The 18847-nt window shown below is 48.8% G+C and overlaps 1 protein-coding gene across 1 annotated transcript in view; it reads left to right on the top strand.

Moving 5' to 3' along the window:
- Nucleotides 1-18847, top strand: part of CSMD3 (CUB and Sushi multiple domains 3) — a 668812-nt gene that overhangs the window by 529985 nt on the left and 119980 nt on the right.

The following is an 18847-nucleotide window of genomic DNA, read 5'->3' as shown; positions in this document are numbered from 1 at the left end:
ACCAGTCCCAAGACCAACCCCTGAGGGACAGCACTTGTCACCGGCCTCCACCCAGACATAAAACTGTTGACCACAACCCTTTGGCTGCAACCAGCCAACCAATTCTTTATCCACCTAAAAGTCCATCCTTCAAATCTATACCTTTCCAATTTAGAGAGAAGAGTGTGGTGAGGGACCATATCAAAGGCTTTGCTCAAGTCCAGGTACATGGTATCCATCGCCCTTCCTTTGTCCACTGATGCTGTCACTCCATCATAGAAGGCTACCAGATTGGTTAGGCAAGATTTGCCTTTGCTGAAACCATGCTGGCTGCCTAATACTATCACTGAAGATAGTCATGAAGCATGATATTCAGTCTCTATTCTTTAATCCTGTTTGATTTTCAGGACTAGCTCTGAGAAAGCTGAAGTCCCTGATACAATTAACTGATGATACTGGATCAGTAAAATGGGGTACATATCAGAATTCCTATCAGTATTTGTACTGAGATATTTCTGAGAACTTAACTTACGTTTATATCCTCTAATGACATCAGAAATGGACTGAAACAGTTTAGCCTTTTTTTTTTTTTCACTTCAGAAGGAAAAAAATGATATACACATATAGATAATTATAACTCTGAAATTCAGCTACTTGAGGCAACATTTTAAAACTTGAGTGACTGATTATTTCCAACCTGTGAATGCATGCAAAGGTGGATATTTGAGATACTGTGGTAGACAATGCTCTTGTGTTTATGTAAATGCTTGAAATAGCTGGACATTTCATATAATCAATATATATTATCATATATTATCCCAAAGTAACAAGTATATTTTCCCAGATTTAAAGAACAAAAGATTAATATATCATGAATGCCTATTCTTCTGTGAAATGTGTAGGACAGAATTTAAACTATTTAGGTGTGTATCATTAGCTGGGTATATGAGGGGAAAGCAGTGGATGTGGCATACCTTGACTTCAGCAAGGCTTTTGACACTGTCTCCCATAATATTCTCATAGACAAACTCAGGAAGTGTGACCTAGATGATCTGACAATGAGGTGGACTGATAATTGGATGGATGGCAGAGCTCAGAGGGTAGTGCTTAGTGGTGTGGAGTCTAGTTGGAGGCTGGTAGCTAGCGCTGTTCCCCAGGTGCTGGGTCCCATCTTCTTCAACTTATTCATCAATGACCTGGAAAATGGAACAGAGCGCAGCCTCAGCAAGTTTTCTAGTGACACAAAGCTCAGAGCAGTGGCTGACACCCCAGAGAGCCGTGCTGCCATTTAGAGGGACCTCAGCAGGCTGGAGGGTTGGGTCATGAGGAACCTCATGAAGTTCAACAAGGTTAGGGCCACTAATATAACTTGCTTACCATGTAGTCAGTAAAGACAGGCAGTGAAGTAAGTCTGTACTATGTGTTTTGAATTACCTATTTGAGATGACTTTCTGCCTTAAATTATAAGAAAGTTATAGTACACTAAATTCCCATTTTAAGGTATTTAAGTCTGCCTGAAGATAGTTTTTTAGTGCACACTCTTCCTATTTACCTAAATCTACTTTCTCTCCCTAGAAATTCTGTGATTCTGTGAAGGGATAACAATACCTCTTGTGGGTTAGCTTTCCAGTTTCATTTTATTTTCAAAATAGGATGTTTTAGCTTTTTGAGTCCTTCCCAAAGAAATTAATTCTAGACATGTGTAGGAGCAGTTTAATATTTTATGCATACAAGGGACTGAAGTGTAAATATGGCCTCATGGCTGAATAATGGGTATTAAGTTTCCATTGGTCTTTGTGGGAGAACAGCATACAGGAAATCAGCAGGAAACAGCTAAAAGATACTTCATGACAATTCATAGTGGTTCTCAAAATTACATTTTATTAAGAAAAGTTCTTTTCTTAAGAAAAGGTTACACATAGACAAGTTCATATAGCAAGTGCGGAGTGTTGCAGAATTCTTGTCCGCAGCTGATGGCACCATCTGCTCCTCTGTAGGACTGTCCCGTGGGATGTTGCTGCGTCTCCAGCAGTTCGTCAAGGAGAGGCGGCCAGGAGCATGGTATCATGGGCTCGTGTCCATGTCCAGCGCTGAGGCTAGCAGAGAAGCAAAAGCACTAACAAGCAAACCCCTGTGTGTTGTGCCACCCCCCTCCTATGACCATGTCACCAGCCCCACTGCGATGTGGACGTGGCATCAGTGGGGCTGGTGCCAGCGGCACAATGTGGGAAGGAACTGGGATTTGACCTTCCTTAGCTTGTGGCCATTGAGTCCAAGGATCTCTCCTGTCGAACGTTGAGGTGTCAGGGGCTCGCATCGGTGTCCAGCGCTGAGGCTAGGCAATAAGAGAACCACCCATGTGTAATACCAGGCGTCTCCTGGGCCCACCATGTCCCCAGCCCCACTGTGATGTGGCCTGACATCACCAGGGCCTGTGCCAGCAGCACAATGTGGGAAGGAACTGGGATTTGACCTTCCTTAGCAAGTGGCCATGGAGTCCAAGGATCTCTCCTGTTGAATGTTGACGTGTCATGGGGTCGTGTCCGTGTCCAGCGCTGAGGCTAGGCAACAAGAGAACCACCCATGTGTAATACCAGGCCTCTCCTGGGCCCACCGTGTCCCCAGCCCCACTGTGATGTGGCCGTGACACCAGTGGGGCTGGTGCCAGCGGCACAATATGGGAAGGGACTGGGTGTTGACCTTCCTTAGCAAGTGGCCGTGGAGTCCAGGGATGTCTCCTGTCGAATGTTGACCCTTCTCCAGTGGAGTGCTGGAAGAAGGCTGTAGCCATGGTCTTGCTCTGTTGTTTTCCAGGATTCTATCTGTAATAATAAATAATAAAAAAAAACAACAGCTGGAGGGGAGCGGCCGCCCTTCATTGCCCTGGAGGGCCTCTCCTCTCCCTTCTCAGCCCCAACTCATCTGGCTGCTCCTCGGCCGGACTGGCCGGCCTGGCCTGCTGCGGCCCTTTTATAGCCGCTCCCCCTGTGACACGGCCACCGCCAACATTCTGTCCCCTGTGACATGGCCATGGCATCGCCAGGAGCAGTGCCCACTGAGCAGAAGAAGCGGTTAAATAAAATTATTTTACTTTATTTTACTTTAAGTAAAATAAAAGTATAACAACGAACACCAGCCGCTTGTAATTCTGGGGAGGGAAATTCAGCAGCTGTAAGATCGGTTTGAAGATCAGCAGCCCAGCAAAGGTTACAAGAGCATCAAATCCTGCAGGTACTTCCTACCCACTGCCACATTTTAAAGGTTTGTGTGGTACTTGCTGAGGCTGAATTGCAGCAGAAAAATGTTTGCTGTCTGGAGGTGATACTTCACACCTAGGGTATGAAAGATGTCCAGTGCCCAACCCTGTGTCCGCAAGTGCCTGACAGTGCTGAGGATGTCTCAGCCAGAGCTGTAGACTTACATCTTTCTTTCTCTTACGTGAACCAAAGATTTTGCCAGTAGCTGTCCTGTGCTGCACACTCGAGTGGGACCCAAGAACAAAACCCGTAAATTATCTTCCATCTGCTTGATTCATTGCAGACTGTTACATCCTCTGTAGAGGATGGCAAGACAATGGCAAGAGACAGCAGGCAGAAAGCGAAACCCGGGGGGAAACCCGGGGGGGTTTCCTCTGAACATCAGGAAATGTTTTGGTGCTGTGCATGGGCTGCCCTGAGAGACGGCTCAGTCTCTGTCCTTGGACGTCTTCAAAAAATGGCTGGGCATGGTCAGGGGCAACCAGCTCTGGTGGTCCTGCTTGAGCAGGGGTTGGCCTCCAGCCTCAGCCAGTCTGTCATTCTGCAATTTTGGGAAATATCCTAGAGACTGAAAATGCAGAAAAGATGCAGTAAATCCCTAGTGAGAATGTATGGATGCTGCCTTCAAAGAAATGTAGTTGAATCACTAACAGAGCTTAGGGATATGGTTTAGTGGAGGACTGTTAGTGTTAGGTCAGAGGTTGGACTCGATGATCTTGAGGTCTCTTCCAACCTAGAAATTCTGTGATTCTGTGAAGGGATAACAATACCTCTTGTGGGTTAGCTTTCCAGTTTCATTTTATTTTCAAAATAGGATGTTTTAGCTTTTTGAGTCCTTCCCAAAGAAATTAATTCTAGACATGTGTAGGAGCAGTTTAATATTTTATGCATACAAGGGACTGAAGTGTAAATATGGCCTCATGGCTGAATAATGGGTATTAAGTTTCCATTGGTCTTTGTGGGAGAACAGCATACAGGAAATCAGCAGGAAACAGCTAAAAGATACTTCATGACAATTCATAGTGGTTCTCAAAATTACATTTTATTAAGAAAAGTTCTTTTCTTAAGAAAAGGTTACACATAGACAAGTTCATATAGCAAGTGCGGAGTGTTGCAGAATTCTTGTCCGCAGCTGATGGCACCATCTGCTCCTCTGTAGGACTGTCCCGTGGGATGTTGCTGCGTCTCCAGCAGTTCGTCAAGGAGAGGCGGCCAGGAGCATGGTATCATGGGCTCGTGTCCATGTCCAGCGCTGAGGCTAGCAGAGAAGCAAAAGCACTAACAAGCAAACCCCTGTGTGTTGTGCCACCCCCCTCCTATGACCATGTCACCAGCCCCACTGCGATGTGGACGTGGCATCAGTGGGGCTGGTGCCAGCGGCACAATGTGGGAAGGAACTGGGATTTGACCTTCCTTAGCTTGTGGCCATTGAGTCCAAGGATCTCTCCTGTCGAACGTTGAGGTGTCAGGGGCTCGCATCGGTGTCCAGCGCTGAGGCTAGGCAATAAGAGAACCACCCATGTGTAATACCAGGCGTCTCCTGGGCCCACCATGTCCCCAGCCCCACTGTGATGTGGCCTGACATCACCAGGGCCTGTGCCAGCAGCACAATGTGGGAAGGGACTGGGAGTTGACCTTCCTTAGCAAGTGGCCATGGAGTCCAAGGATCTCTCCTGTTGAATGTTGACGTGTCATGGGGTCGTGTCCGTGTCCAGCGCTGAGGCTAGGCAACAAGAGAACCACCCATGTGTAATACCAGGCCTCTCCTGGGCCCACCGTGTCCCCAGCCCCACTGTGATGTGGCCGTGACACCAGTGGGGCTGGTGCCAGCGGCACAATATGGGAAGGGACTGGGTGTTGACCTTCCTTAGCAAGTGGCCGTGGAGTCCAGGGATGTCTCCTGTCGAATGTTGACCCTTCTCCAGTGGAGTGCTGGAAGAAGGCTGTAGCCATGGTCTTGCTCTGTTGTTTTCCAGGATTCTATCTGTAATAATAAATAATAAAAAAAAACAACAGCTGGAGGGGAGCGGCCACCCTTCATTGCCCTGGAGGGCCTCTCCTCTCCCTTCTCAGCCCCAACTCATCTGGCTGCTCCTCGGCCGGACTGGCCGGCCTGGCCTGCTGCGGCCCTTTTATAGCCGCTCCCCCTGTGACACGGCCACCGCCAACATTCTGTCCCCTGTGACATGGCCATGGCATCGCCAGGAGCAGTGCCCACTGAGCAGAAGAAGCGGTTAAATAAAATTATTTTACTTTATTTTACTTTAAGTAAAATAAAAGTATAACAACGAACACCAGCCGCTTGTAATTCTGGGGAGGGAAATTCAGCAGCTGTAAGATCGGTTTGAAGATCAGCAGCCCAGCAAAGGTTACAAGAGCATCAAATCCTGCAGGTACTTCCTACCCACTGCCACATTTTAAAGGTTTGTGTGGTACTTGCTGAGGCTGAATTGCAGCAGAAAAATGTTTGCTGTCTGGAGGTGATACTTCACACCTAGGGTATGAAAGATGTCCAGTGCCCAACCCTGTGTCCGCAAGTGCCTGACAGTGCTGAGGATGTCTCAGCCAGAGCTGTAGACTTACATCTTTCTTTCTCTTACGTGAACCAAAGATTTTGCCAGTAGCTGTCCTGTGCTGCACACTCGAGTGGGACCCAAGAACAAAACCCGTAAATTATCTTCCATCTGCTTGATTCATTGCAGACTGTTACATCCTCTGTAGAGGATGGCAAGACAATGGCAAGAGACAGCAGGCAGAAAGCGAAACCCGGGGGGAAACCCGGGGGGGTTTCCTCTGAACATCAGGAAATGTTTTGGTGCTGTGCATGGGCTGCCCAGAGAGACGGCTCAGTCTCTGTCCTTGGACGTCTTCAAAAAATGGCTGGGCATGGTCAGGGGCAACCAGCTCTGGTGGTCCTGCTTGAGCAGGGGTTGGCCTCCAGCCTCAGCCAGTCTGTCATTCTGCAATTTTGGGAAATATCCTAGAGACTGAAAATGCAGAAAAGATGCAGTAAATCCCTAGTGAGAATGTATGGATGCTGCCTTCAAAGAAATGTAGTTGAATCACTAACAGAGCTTAGGGATATGGTTTAGTGGAGGACTGTTAGTGTTAGGTCAGAGGTTGGACTCGATGATCTTGAGGTCTCTTCCAACCTAGAAATTCTGTGATTCTGTGAAGGGATAACAATACCTCTTGTGGGTTAGCTTTCCAGTTTCATTTTATTTTCAAAATAGGATGTTTTAGCTTTTTGAGTCCTTCCCAAAGAAATTAATTCTAGACATGTGTAGGAGCAGTTTAATATTTTATGCATACAAGGGACTGAAGTGTAAATATGGCCTCATGGCTGAATAATGGGTATTAAGTTTCCATTGGTCTTTGTGGGAGAACAGCATACAGGAAATCAGCAGGAAACAGCTAAAAGATACTTCATGACAATTCATAGTGGTTCTCAAAATTACATTTTATTAAGAAAAGTTCTTTTCTTAAGAAAAGGTTACACATAGACAAGTTCATATAGCAAGTGCGGAGTGTTGCAGAATTCTTGTCCGCAGCTGATGGCACCATCTGCTCCTCTGTAGGACTGTCCCGTGGGATGTTGCTGCGTCTCCAGCAGTTCGTCAAGGAGAGGCGGCCAGGAGCATGGTATCATGGGCTCGTGTCCATGTCCAGCGCTGAGGCTAGCAGAGAAGCAAAAGCACTAACAAGCAAACCCCTGTGTGTTGTGCCACCCCCCTCCTATGACCATGTCACCAGCCCCACTGCGATGTGGACGTGGCATCAGTGGGGCTGGTGCCAGCGGCACAATGTGGGAAGGAACTGGGATTTGACCTTCCTTAGCTTGTGGCCATTGAGTCCAAGGATCTCTCCTGTCGAACGTTGAGGTGTCAGGGGCTCGCATCGGTGTCCAGCGCTGAGGCTAGGCAATAAGAGAACCACCCATGTGTAATACCAGGCGTCTCCTGGGCCCACCATGTCCCCAGCCCCACTGTGATGTGGCCTGACATCACCAGGGCCTGTGCCAGCAGCACAATGTGGGAAGGGACTGGGAGTTGACCTTCCGTAGCAAGTGGCCATGGAGTCCAAGGATCTCTCCTGTTGAATGTTGACGTGTCATGGGGTCGTGTCCGTGTCCAGCGCTGAGGCTAGGCAACAAGAGAACCACCCATGTGTAATACCAGGCCTCTCCTGGGCCCACCGTGTCCCCAGCCCCACTGTGATGTGGCCGTGACACCAGTGGGGCTGGTGCCAGCGGCACAATATGGGAAGGGACTGGGTGTTGACCTTCCTTAGCAAGTGGCCGTGGAGTCCAGGGATGTCTCCTGTCGAATGTTGACCCTTCTCCAGTGGAGTGCTGGAAGAAGGCTGTAGCCATGGTCTTGCTCTGTTGTTTTCCAGGATTCTATCTGTAATAATAAATAATAAAAAAAAACAACAGCTGGAGGGGAGCGGCCGCCCTTCATTGCCCTGGAGGGCCTCTCCTCTCCCTTCTCAGCCCCAACTCATCTGGCTGCTCCTCGGCCGGACTGGCCGGCCTGGCCTGCTGCGGCCCTTTTATAGCCGCTCCCCCTGTGACACGGCCACCGCCAACATTCTGTCCCCTGTGACATGGCCATGGCATCGCCAGGAGCAGTGCCCACTGAGCAGAAGAAGCGGTTAAATAAAATTATTTTACTTTATTTTACTTTAAGTAAAATAAAAGTATAACAACGAACACCAGCCGCTTGTAATTCTGGGGAGGGAAATTCAGCAGCTGTAAGATCGGTTTGAAGATCAGCAGCCCAGCAAAGGTTACAAGAGCATCAAATCCTGCAGGTACTTCCTACCCACTGCCACATTTTAAAGGTTTGTGTGGTACTTGCTGAGGCTGAATTGCAGCAGAAAAATGTTTGCTGTCTGGAGGTGATACTTCACACCTAGGGTATGAAAGATGTCCAGTGCCCAACCCTGTGTCCGCAAGTGCCTGACAGTGCTGAGGATGTCTCAGCCAGAGCTGTAGACTTACATCTTTCTTTCTCTTACGTGAACCAAAGATTTTGCCAGTAGCTGTCCTGTGCTGCACACTCGAGTGGGACCCAAGAACAAAACCCGTAAATTATCTTCCATCTGCTTGATTCATTGCAGACTGTTACATCCTCTGTAGAGGATGGCAAGACAATGGCAAGAGACAGCAGGCAGAAAGCGAAACCCGGGGGGAAACCCGGGGGGGTTTCCTCTGAACATCAGGAAATGTTTTGGTGCTGTGCATGGGCTGCCCAGAGAGACGGCTCAGTCTCTGTCCTTGGACGTCTTCAAAAAATGGCTGGGCATGGTCAGGGGCAACCAGCTCTGGTGGTCCTGCTTGAGCAGGGGTTGGCCTCCAGCCTCAGCCAGTCTGTCATTCTGCAATTTTGGGAAATATCCTAGAGACTGAAAATGCAGAAAAGATGCAGTAAATCCCTAGTGAGAATGTATGGATGCTGCCTTCAAAGAAATGTAGTTGAATCACTAACAGAGCTTAGGGATATGGTTTAGTGGAGGACTGTTAGTGTTAGGTCAGAGGTTGGACTCGATGATCTTGAGGTCTCTTCCAACCTAGAAATTCTGTGATTCTGTGAAGGGATAACAATACCTCTTGTGGGTTAGCTTTCCAGTTTCATTTTATTTTCAAAATAGGATGTTTTAGCTTTTTGAGTCCTTCCCAAAGAAATTAATTCTAGACATGTGTAGGAGCAGTTTAATATTTTATGCATACAAGGGACTGAAGTGTAAATATGGCCTCATGGCTGAATAATGGGTATTAAGTTTCCATTGGTCTTTGTGGGAGAACAGCATACAGGAAATCAGCAGGAAACAGCTAAAAGATACTTCATGACAATTCATAGTGGTTCTCAAAATTACATTTTATTAAGAAAAGTTCTTTTCTTAAGAAAAGGTTACACATAGACAAGTTCATATAGCAAGTGCGGAGTGTTGCAGAATTCTTGTCCGCAGCTGATGGCACCATCTGCTCCTCTGTAGGACTGTCCCGTGGGATGTTGCTGCGTCTCCAGCAGTTCGTCAAGGAGAGGCGGCCAGGAGCATGGTATCATGGGCTCGTGTCCATGTCCAGCGCTGAGGCTAGCAGAGAAGCAAAAGCACTAACAAGCAAACCCCTGTGTGTTGTGCCACCCCCCTCCTATGACCATGTCACCAGCCCCACTGCGATGTGGACGTGGCATCAGTGGGGCTGGTGCCAGCGGCACAATGTGGGAAGGAACTGGGATTTGACCTTCCTTAGCTTGTGGCCATTGAGTCCAAGGATCTCTCCTGTCGAACGTTGAGGTGTCAGGGGCTCGCATCGGTGTCCAGCGCTGAGGCTAGGCAATAAGAGAACCACCCATGTGTAATACCAGGCGTCTCCTGGGCCCACCATGTCCCCAGCCCCACTGTGATGTGGCCTGACATCACCAGGGCCTGTGCCAGCAGCACAATGTGGGAAGGGACTGGGAGTTGACCTTCCTTAGCAAGTGGCCATGGAGTCCAAGGATCTCTCCTGTTGAATGTTGACGTGTCATGGGGTCGTGTCCGTGTCCAGCGCTGAGGCTAGGCAACAAGAGAACCACCCATGTGTAATACCAGGCCTCTCCTGGGCCCACCGTGTCCCCAGCCCCACTGTGATGTGGCCGTGACACCAGTGGGGCTGGTGCCAGCGGCACAATATGGGAAGGGACTGGGTGTTGACCTTCCTTAGCAAGTGGCCGTGGAGTCCAGGGATGTCTCCTGTCGAATGTTGACCCTTCTCCAGTGGAGTGCTGGAAGAAGGCTGTAGCCATGGTCTTGCTCTGTTGTTTTCCAGGATTCTATCTGTAATAATAAATAATAAAAAAAAACAACAGCTGGAGGGGAGCGGCCACCCTTCATTGCCCTGGAGGGCCTCTCCTCTCCCTTCTCAGCCCCAACTCATCTGGCTGCTCCTCGGCCGGACTGGCCGGCCTGGCCTGCTGCGGCCCTTTTATAGCCGCTCCCCCTGTGACACGGCCACCGCCAACATTCTGTCCCCTGTGACATGGCCATGGCATCGCCAGGAGCAGTGCCCACTGAGCAGAAGAAGCGGTTAAATAAAATTATTTTACTTTATTTTACTTTAAGTAAAATAAAAGTATAACAACGAACACCAGCCGCTTGTAATTCTGGGGAGGGAAATTCAGCAGCTGTAAGATCGGTTTGAAGATCAGCAGCCCAGCAAAGGTTACAAGAGCATCAAATCCTGCAGGTACTTCCTACCCACTGCCACATTTTAAAGGTTTGTGTGGTACTTGCTGAGGCTGAATTGCAGCAGAAAAATGTTTGCTGTCTGGAGGTGATACTTCACACCTAGGGTATGAAAGATGTCCAGTGCCCAACCCTGTGTCCGCAAGTGCCTGACAGTGCTGAGGATGTCTCAGCCAGAGCTGTAGACTTACATCTTTCTTTCTCTTACGTGAACCAAAGATTTTGCCAGTAGCTGTCCTGTGCTGCACACTCGAGTGGGACCCAAGAACAAAACCCGTAAATTATCTTCCATCTGCTTGATTCATTGCAGACTGTTACATCCTCTGTAGAGGATGGCAAGACAATGGCAAGAGACAGCAGGCAGAAAGCGAAACCCGGGGGGAAACCCGGGGGGGTTTCCTCTGAACATCAGGAAATGTTTTGGTGCTGTGCATGGGCTGCCCAGAGAGACGGCTCAGTCTCTGTCCTTGGACGTCTTCAAAAAATGGCTGGGCATGGTCAGGGGCAACCAGCTCTGGTGGTCCTGCTTGAGCAGGGGTTGGCCTCCAGCCTCAGCCAGTCTGTCATTCTGCAATTTTGGGAAATATCCTAGAGACTGAAAATGCAGAAAAGATGCAGTAAATCCCTAGTGAGAATGTATGGATGCTGCCTTCAAAGAAATGTAGTTGAATCACTAACAGAGCTTAGGGATATGGTTTAGTGGAGGACTGTTAGTGTTAGGTCAGAGGTTGGACTCGATGATCTTGAGGTCTCTTCCAACCTAGAAATTCTGTGATTCTGTGAAGGGATAACAATACCTCTTGTGGGTTAGCTTTCCAGTTTCATTTTATTTTCAAAATAGGATGTTTTAGCTTTTTGAGTCCTTCCCAAAGAAATTAATTCTAGACATGTGTAGGAGCAGTTTAATATTTTATGCATACAAGGGACTGAAGTGTAAATATGGCCTCATGGCTGAATAATGGGTATTAAGTTTCCATTGGTCTTTGTGGGAGAACAGCATACAGGAAATCAGCAGGAAACAGCTAAAAGATACTTCATGACAATTCATAGTGGTTCTCAAAATTACATTTTATTAAGAAAAGTTCTTTTCTTAAGAAAAGGTTACACATAGACAAGTTCATATAGCAAGTGCGGAGTGTTGCAGAATTCTTGTCCGCAGCTGATGGCACCATCTGCTCCTCTGTAGGACTGTCCCGTGGGATGTTGCTGCGTCTCCAGCAGTTCGTCAAGGAGAGGCGGCCAGGAGCATGGTATCATGGGCTCGTGTCCATGTCCAGCGCTGAGGCTAGCAGAGAAGCAAAAGCACTAACAAGCAAACCCCTGTGTGTTGTGCCACCCCCCTCCTATGACCATGTCACCAGCCCCACTGCGATGTGGACGTGGCATCAGTGGGGCTGGTGCCAGCGGCACAATGTGGGAAGGAACTGGGATTTGACCTTCCTTAGCTTGTGGCCATTGAGTCCAAGGATCTCTCCTGTCGAACGTTGAGGTGTCAGGGGCTCGCATCGGTGTCCAGCGCTGAGGCTAGGCAATAAGAGAACCACCCATGTGTAATACCAGGCGTCTCCTGGGCCCACCATGTCCCCAGCCCCACTGTGATGTGGCCTGACATCACCAGGGCCTGTGCCAGCAGCACAATGTGGGAAGGGACTGGGAGTTGACCTTCCGTAGCAAGTGGCCATGGAGTCCAAGGATCTCTCCTGTTGAATGTTGACGTGTCATGGGGTCGTGTCCGTGTCCAGCGCTGAGGCTAGGCAACAAGAGAACCACCCATGTGTAATACCAGGCCTCTCCTGGGCCCACCGTGTCCCCAGCCCCACTGTGATGTGGCCGTGACACCAGTGGGGCTGGTGCCAGCGGCACAATATGGGAAGGGACTGGGTGTTGACCTTCCTTAGCAAGTGGCCGTGGAGTCCAGGGATGTCTCCTGTCGAATGTTGACCCTTCTCCAGTGGAGTGCTGGAAGAAGGCTGTAGCCATGGTCTTGCTCTGTTGTTTTCCAGGATTCTATCTGTAATAATAAATAATAAAAAAAAACAACAGCTGGAGGGGAGCGGCCGCCCTTCATTGCCCTGGAGGGCCTCTCCTCTCCCTTCTCAGCCCCAACTCATCTGGCTGCTCCTCGGCCGGACTGGCCGGCCTGGCCTGCTGCGGCCCTTTTATAGCCGCTCCCCCTGTGACACGGCCACCGCCAACATTCTGTCCCCTGTGACATGGCCATGGCATCGCCAGGAGCAGTGCCCACTGAGCAGAAGAAGCGGTTAAATAAAATTATTTTACTTTATTTTACTTTAAGTAAAATAAAAGTATAACAACGAACACCAGCCGCTTGTAATTCTGGGGAGGGAAATTCAGCAGCTGTAAGATCGGTTTGAAGATCAGCAGCCCAGCAAAGGTTACAAGAGCATCAAATCCTGCAGGTACTTCCTACCCACTGCCACATTTTAAAGGTTTGTGTGGTACTTGCTGAGGCTGAATTGCAGCAGAAAAATGTTTGCTGTCTGGAGGTGATACTTCACACCTAGGGTATGAAAGATGTCCAGTGCCCAACCCTGTGTCCGCAAGTGCCTGACAGTGCTGAGGATGTCTCAGCCAGAGCTGTAGACTTACATCTTTCTTTCTCTTACGTGAACCAAAGATTTTGCCAGTAGCTGTCCTGTGCTGCACACTCGAGTGGGACCCAAGAACAAAACCCGTAAATTATCTTCCATCTGCTTGATTCATTGCAGACTGTTACATCCTCTGTAGAGGATGGCAAGACAATGGCAAGAGACAGCAGGCAGAAAGCGAAACCCGGGGGGAAACCCGGGGGGGTTTCCTCTGAACATCAGGAAATGTTTTGGTGCTGTGCATGGGCTGCCCAGAGAGACGGCTCAGTCTCTGTCCTTGGACGTCTTCAAAAAATGGCTGGGCATGGTCAGGGGCAACCAGCTCTGGTGGTCCTGCTTGAGCAGGGGTTGGCCTCCAGCCTCAGCCAGTCTGTCATTCTGCAATTTTGGGAAATATCCTAGAGACTGAAAATGCAGAAAAGATGCAGTAAATCCCTAGTGAGAATGTATGGATGCTGCCTTCAAAGAAATGTAGTTGAATCACTAACAGAGCTTAGGGATATGGTTTAGTGGAGGACTGTTAGTGTTAGGTCAGAGGTTGGACTCGATGATCTTGAGGTCTCTTCCAACCTAGAAATTCTGTGATTCTGTGAAGGGATAACAATACCTCTTGTGGGTTAGCTTTCCAGTTTCATTTTATTTTCAAAATAGGATGTTTTAGCTTTTTGAGTCCTTCCCAAAGAAATTAATTCTAGACATGTGTAGGAGCAGTTTAATATTTTATGCATACAAGGGACTGAAGTGTAAATATGGCCTCATGGCTGAATAATGGGTATTAAGTTTCCATTGGTCTTTGTGGGAGAACAGCATACAGGAAATCAGCAGGAAACAGCTAAAAGATACTTCATGACAATTCATAGTGGTTCTCAAAATTACATTTTATTAAGAAAAGTTCTTTTCTTAAGAAAAGGTTACACATAGACAAGTTCATATAGCAAGTGCGGAGTGTTGCAGAATTCTTGTCCGCAGCTGATGGCACCATCTGCTCCTCTGTAGGACTGTCCCGTGGGATGTTGCTGCGTCTCCAGCAGTTCGTCAAGGAGAGGCGGCCAGGAGCATGGTATCATGGGCTCGTGTCCATGTCCAGCGCTGAGGCTAGCAGAGAAGCAAAAGCACTAACAAGCAAACCCCTGTGTGTTGTGCCACCCCCCTCCTATGACCATGTCACCAGCCCCACTGCGATGTGGACGTGGCATCAGTGGGGCTGGTGCCAGCGGCACAATGTGGGAAGGAACTGGGATTTGACCTTCCTTAGCTTGTGGCCATTGAGTCCAAGGATCTCTCCTGTCGAACGTTGAGGTGTCAGGGGCTCGCATCGGTGTCCAGCGCTGAGGCTAGGCAATAAGAGAACCACCCATGTGTAATACCAGGCGTCTCCTGGGCCCACCATGTCCCCAGCCCCACTGTGATGTGGCCTGACATCACCAGGGCCTGTGCCAGCAGCACAATGTGGGAAGGGACTGGGAGTTGACCTTCCGTAGCAAGTGGCCATGGAGTCCAAGGATCTCTCCTGTTGAATGTTGACGTGTCATGGGGTCGTGTCCGTGTCCAGCGCTGAGGCTAGGCAACAAGAGAACCACCCATGTGTAATACCAGGCCTCTCCTGGGCCCACCGTGTCCCCAGCCCCACTGTGATGTGGCCGTGACACCAGTGGGGCTGGTGCCAGCGGCACAATATGGGAAGGGACTGGGTGTTGACCTTCCTTAGCAAGTGGCCGTGGAGTCCAGGGATGTCTCCTGTCGAATGTTGACCCTTCTCCAGTGGAGTGCTGGAAGAAGGCTGTAGCCATGGTCTTGCTCTGTTGTTTTCCAGGATTCTATCTGTAATAATAAATAATAAAAAAAAACAACAGCTGGAGGGGAGCGGCCGCCCTTCATTGCCCTGGAGGGCCTCTCCTCTCCCTTCTCAGCCCCAACTCATCTGGCTGCTCCTCGGCCGGACTGGCCGGCCTGGCCTGCTGCGGCCCTTTTATAGCCGCTCCCCCTGTGACACGGCCACCGCCAACATTCTGTCCCCTGTGACATGGCCATGGCATCGCCAGGAGCAGTGCCCACTGAGCAGAAGAAGCGGTTAAATAAAATTATTTTACTTTATTTTACTTTAAGTAAAATAAAAGTATAACAACGAACACCAGCCGCTTGTAATTCTGGGGAGGGAAATTCAGCAGCTGTAAGATCGGTTTGAAGATCAGCAGCCCAGCAAAGGTTACAAGAGCATCAAATCCTGCAGGTACTTCCTACCCACTGCCACATTTTAAAGGTTTGTGTGGTACTTGCTGAGGCTGAATTGCAGCAGAAAAATGTTTGCTGTCTGGAGGTGATACTTCACACCTAGGGTATGAAAGATGTCCAGTGCCCAACCCTGTGTCCGCAAGTGCCTGACAGTGCTGAGGATGTCTCAGCCAGAGCTGTAGACTTACATCTTTCTTTCTCTTACGTGAACCAAAGATTTTGCCAGTAGCTGTCCTGTGCTGCACACTCGAGTGGGACCCAAGAACAAAACCCGTAAATTATCTTCCATCTGCTTGATTCATTGCAGACTGTTACATCCTCTGTAGAGGATGGCAAGACAATGGCAAGAGACAGCAGGCAGAAAGCGAAACCCGGGGGGAAACCCGGGGGGGTTTCCTCTGAACATCAGGAAATGTTTTGGTGCTGTGCATGGGCTGCCCAGAGAGACGGCTCAGTCTCTGTCCTTGGACGTCTTCAAAAAATGGCTGGGCATGGTCAGGGGCAACCAGCTCTGGTGGTCCTGCTTGAGCAGGGGTTGGCCTCCAGCCTCAGCCAGTCTGTCATTCTGCAATTTTGGGAAATATCCTAGAGACTGAAAATGCAGAAAAGATGCAGTAAATCCCTAGTGAGAATGTATGGATGCTGCCTTCAAAGAAATGTAGTTGAATCACTAACAGAGCTTAGGGATATGGTTTAGTGGAGGACTGTTAGTGTTAGGTCAGAGGTTGGACTCGATGATCTTGAGGTCTCTTCCAACCTAGAAATTCTGTGATTCTGTGAAGGGATAACAATACCTCTTGTGGGTTAGCTTTCCAGTTTCATTTTATTTTCAAAATAGGATGTTTTAGCTTTTTGAGTCCTTCCCAAAGAAATTAATTCTAGACATGTGTAGGAGCAGTTTAATATTTTATGCATACAAGGGACTGAAGTGTAAATATGGCCTCATGGCTGAATAATGGGTATTAAGTTTCCATTGGTCTTTGTGGGAGAACAGCATACAGGAAATCAGCAGGAAACAGCTAAAAGATACTTCATGACAATTCATAGTGGTTCTCAAAATTACATTTTATTAAGAAAAGTTCTTTTCTTAAGAAAAGGTTACACATAGACAAGTTCATATAGCAAGTGCGGAGTGTTGCAGAATTCTTGTCCGCAGCTGATGGCACCATCTGCTCCTCTGTAGGACTGTCCCGTGGGATGTTGCTGCGTCTCCAGCAGTTCGTCAAGGAGAGGCGGCCAGGAGCATGGTATCATGGGCTCGTGTCCATGTCCAGCGCTGAGGCTAGCAGAGAAGCAAAAGCACTAACAAGCAAACCCCTGTGTGTTGTGCCACCCCCCTCCTATGACCATGTCACCAGCCCCACTGCGATGTGGACGTGGCATCAGTGGGGCTGGTGCCAGCGGCACAATGTGGGAAGGAACTGGGATTTGACCTTCCTTAGCTTGTGGCCATTGAGTCCAAGGATCTCTCCTGTCGAACGTTGAGGTGTCAGGGGCTCGCATCGGTGTCCAGCGCTGAGGCTAGGCAATAAGAGAACCACCCATGTGTAATACCAGGCGTCTCCTGGGCCCACCATGTCCCCAGCCCCACTGTGATGTGGCCTGACATCACCAGGGCCTGTGCCAGCAGCACAATGTGGGAAGGGACTGGGAGTTGACCTTCCGTAGCAAGTGGCCATGGAGTCCAAGGATCTCTCCTGTTGAATGTTGACGTGTCATGGGGTCGTGTCCGTGTCCAGCGCTGAGGCTAGGCAACAAGAGAACCACCCATGTGTAATACCAGGCCTCTCCTGGGCCCACCGTGTCCCCAGCCCCACTGTGATGTGGCCGTGACACCAGTGGGGCTGGTGCCAGCGGCACAATATGGGAAGGGACTGGGTGTTGACCTTCCTTAGCAAGTGGCCGTGGAGTCCAGGGATGTCTCCTGTCGAATGTTGACCCTTCTCCAGTGGAGTGCTGGAAGAAGGCTGTAGCCATGGTCTTGCTCTGTTGTTTTCCAGGATTCTATCTGTAATAATAAATAATAAAAAAAAACAACAGCTGGAGGGGAGCGGCCGCCCTTCATTGCCCTGGAGGGCCTCTCCTCTCCCTTCTCAGCCCCAACTCATCTGGCTGCTCCTCGGCCGGACTGGCCGGCCTGGCCTGCTGCGGCCCTTTTATAGCCGCTCCCCCTGTGACACGGCCACCGCCAACATTCTGTCCCCTGTGACATGGCCATGGCATCGCCAGGAGCAGTGCCCACTGAGCAGAAGAAGCGGTTAAATAAAATTATTTTACTTTATTTTACTTTAAGTAAAATAAAAGTATAACAACGAACACCAGCCGCTTGTAATTCTGGGGAGGGAAATTCAGCAGCTGTAAGATCGGTTTGAAGATCAGCAGCCCAGCAAAGGTTACAAGAGCATCAAATCCTGCAGGTACTTCCTACCCACTGCCACATTTTAAAGGTTTGTGTGGTACTTGCTGAGGCTGAATTGCAGCAGAAAAATGTTTGCTGTCTGGAGGTGATACTTCACACCTAGGGTATGAAAGATGTCCAGTGCCCAACCCTGTGTCCGCAAGTGCCTGACAGTGCTGAGGATGTCTCAGCCAGAGCTGTAGACTTACATCTTTCTTTCTCTTACGTGAACCAAAGATTTTGCCAGTAGCTGTCCTGTGCTGCACACTCGAGTGGGACCCAAGAACAAAACCCGTAAATTATCTTCCATCTGCTTGATTCATTGCAGACTGTTACATCCTCTGTAGAGGATGGCAAGACAATGGCAAGAGACAGCAGGCAGAAAGCGAAACCCGGGGGGAAACCCGGGGGGGTTTCCTCTGAACATCAGGAAATGTTTTGGTGCTGTGCATGGGCTGCCCTGAGAGACGGCTCAGTCTCTGTCCTTGGACGTCTTCAAAAAATGGCTGGGCATGGTCAGGGGCAACCAGCTCTGGTGGTCCTGCTTGAGCAGGGGTTGGCCTCCAGCCTCAGCCAGTCTGTCATTCTGCAATTTTGGGAAATATCCTAGAGACTGAAAATGCAGAAAAGATGCAGTAAATCCCTAGTGAGAATGTATGGATGCTGCCTTCAAAGAAATGTAGTTGAATCACTAACAGAGCTTAGGGATATGGTTTAGTGGAGGACTGTTAGTGTTAGGTCAGAGGTTGGACTCGATGATCTTGAGGTCTCTTCCAACCTAGAAATTCTGTGATTCTGTGAAGGGATAACAATACCTCTTGTGGGTTAGCTTTCCAGTTTCATTTTATTTTCAAAATAGGATGTTTTAGCTTTTTGAGTCCTTCCCAAAGAAATTAATTCTAGACATGTGTAGGAGCAGTTTAATATTTTATGCATACAAGGGACTGAAGTGTAAATATGGCCTCATGGCTGAATAATGGGTATTAAGTTTCCATTGGTCTTTGTGGGAGAACAGCATACAGGAAATCAGCAGGAAACAGCTAAAAGATACTTCATGACAATTCATAGTGGTTCTCAAAATTACATTTTATTAAGAAAAGTTCTTTTCTTAAGAAAAGGTTACACATAGACAAGTTCATATA

This window comes from Anas acuta, chromosome 2 (assembly GCF_963932015.1).
Source record: "Anas acuta chromosome 2, bAnaAcu1.1, whole genome shotgun sequence".
NCBI classification, from domain to species: Eukaryota; Metazoa; Chordata; class Aves; order Anseriformes; family Anatidae; genus Anas; species Anas acuta.
This window is presented reverse-complemented; position numbering and strand designations above follow the sequence as displayed.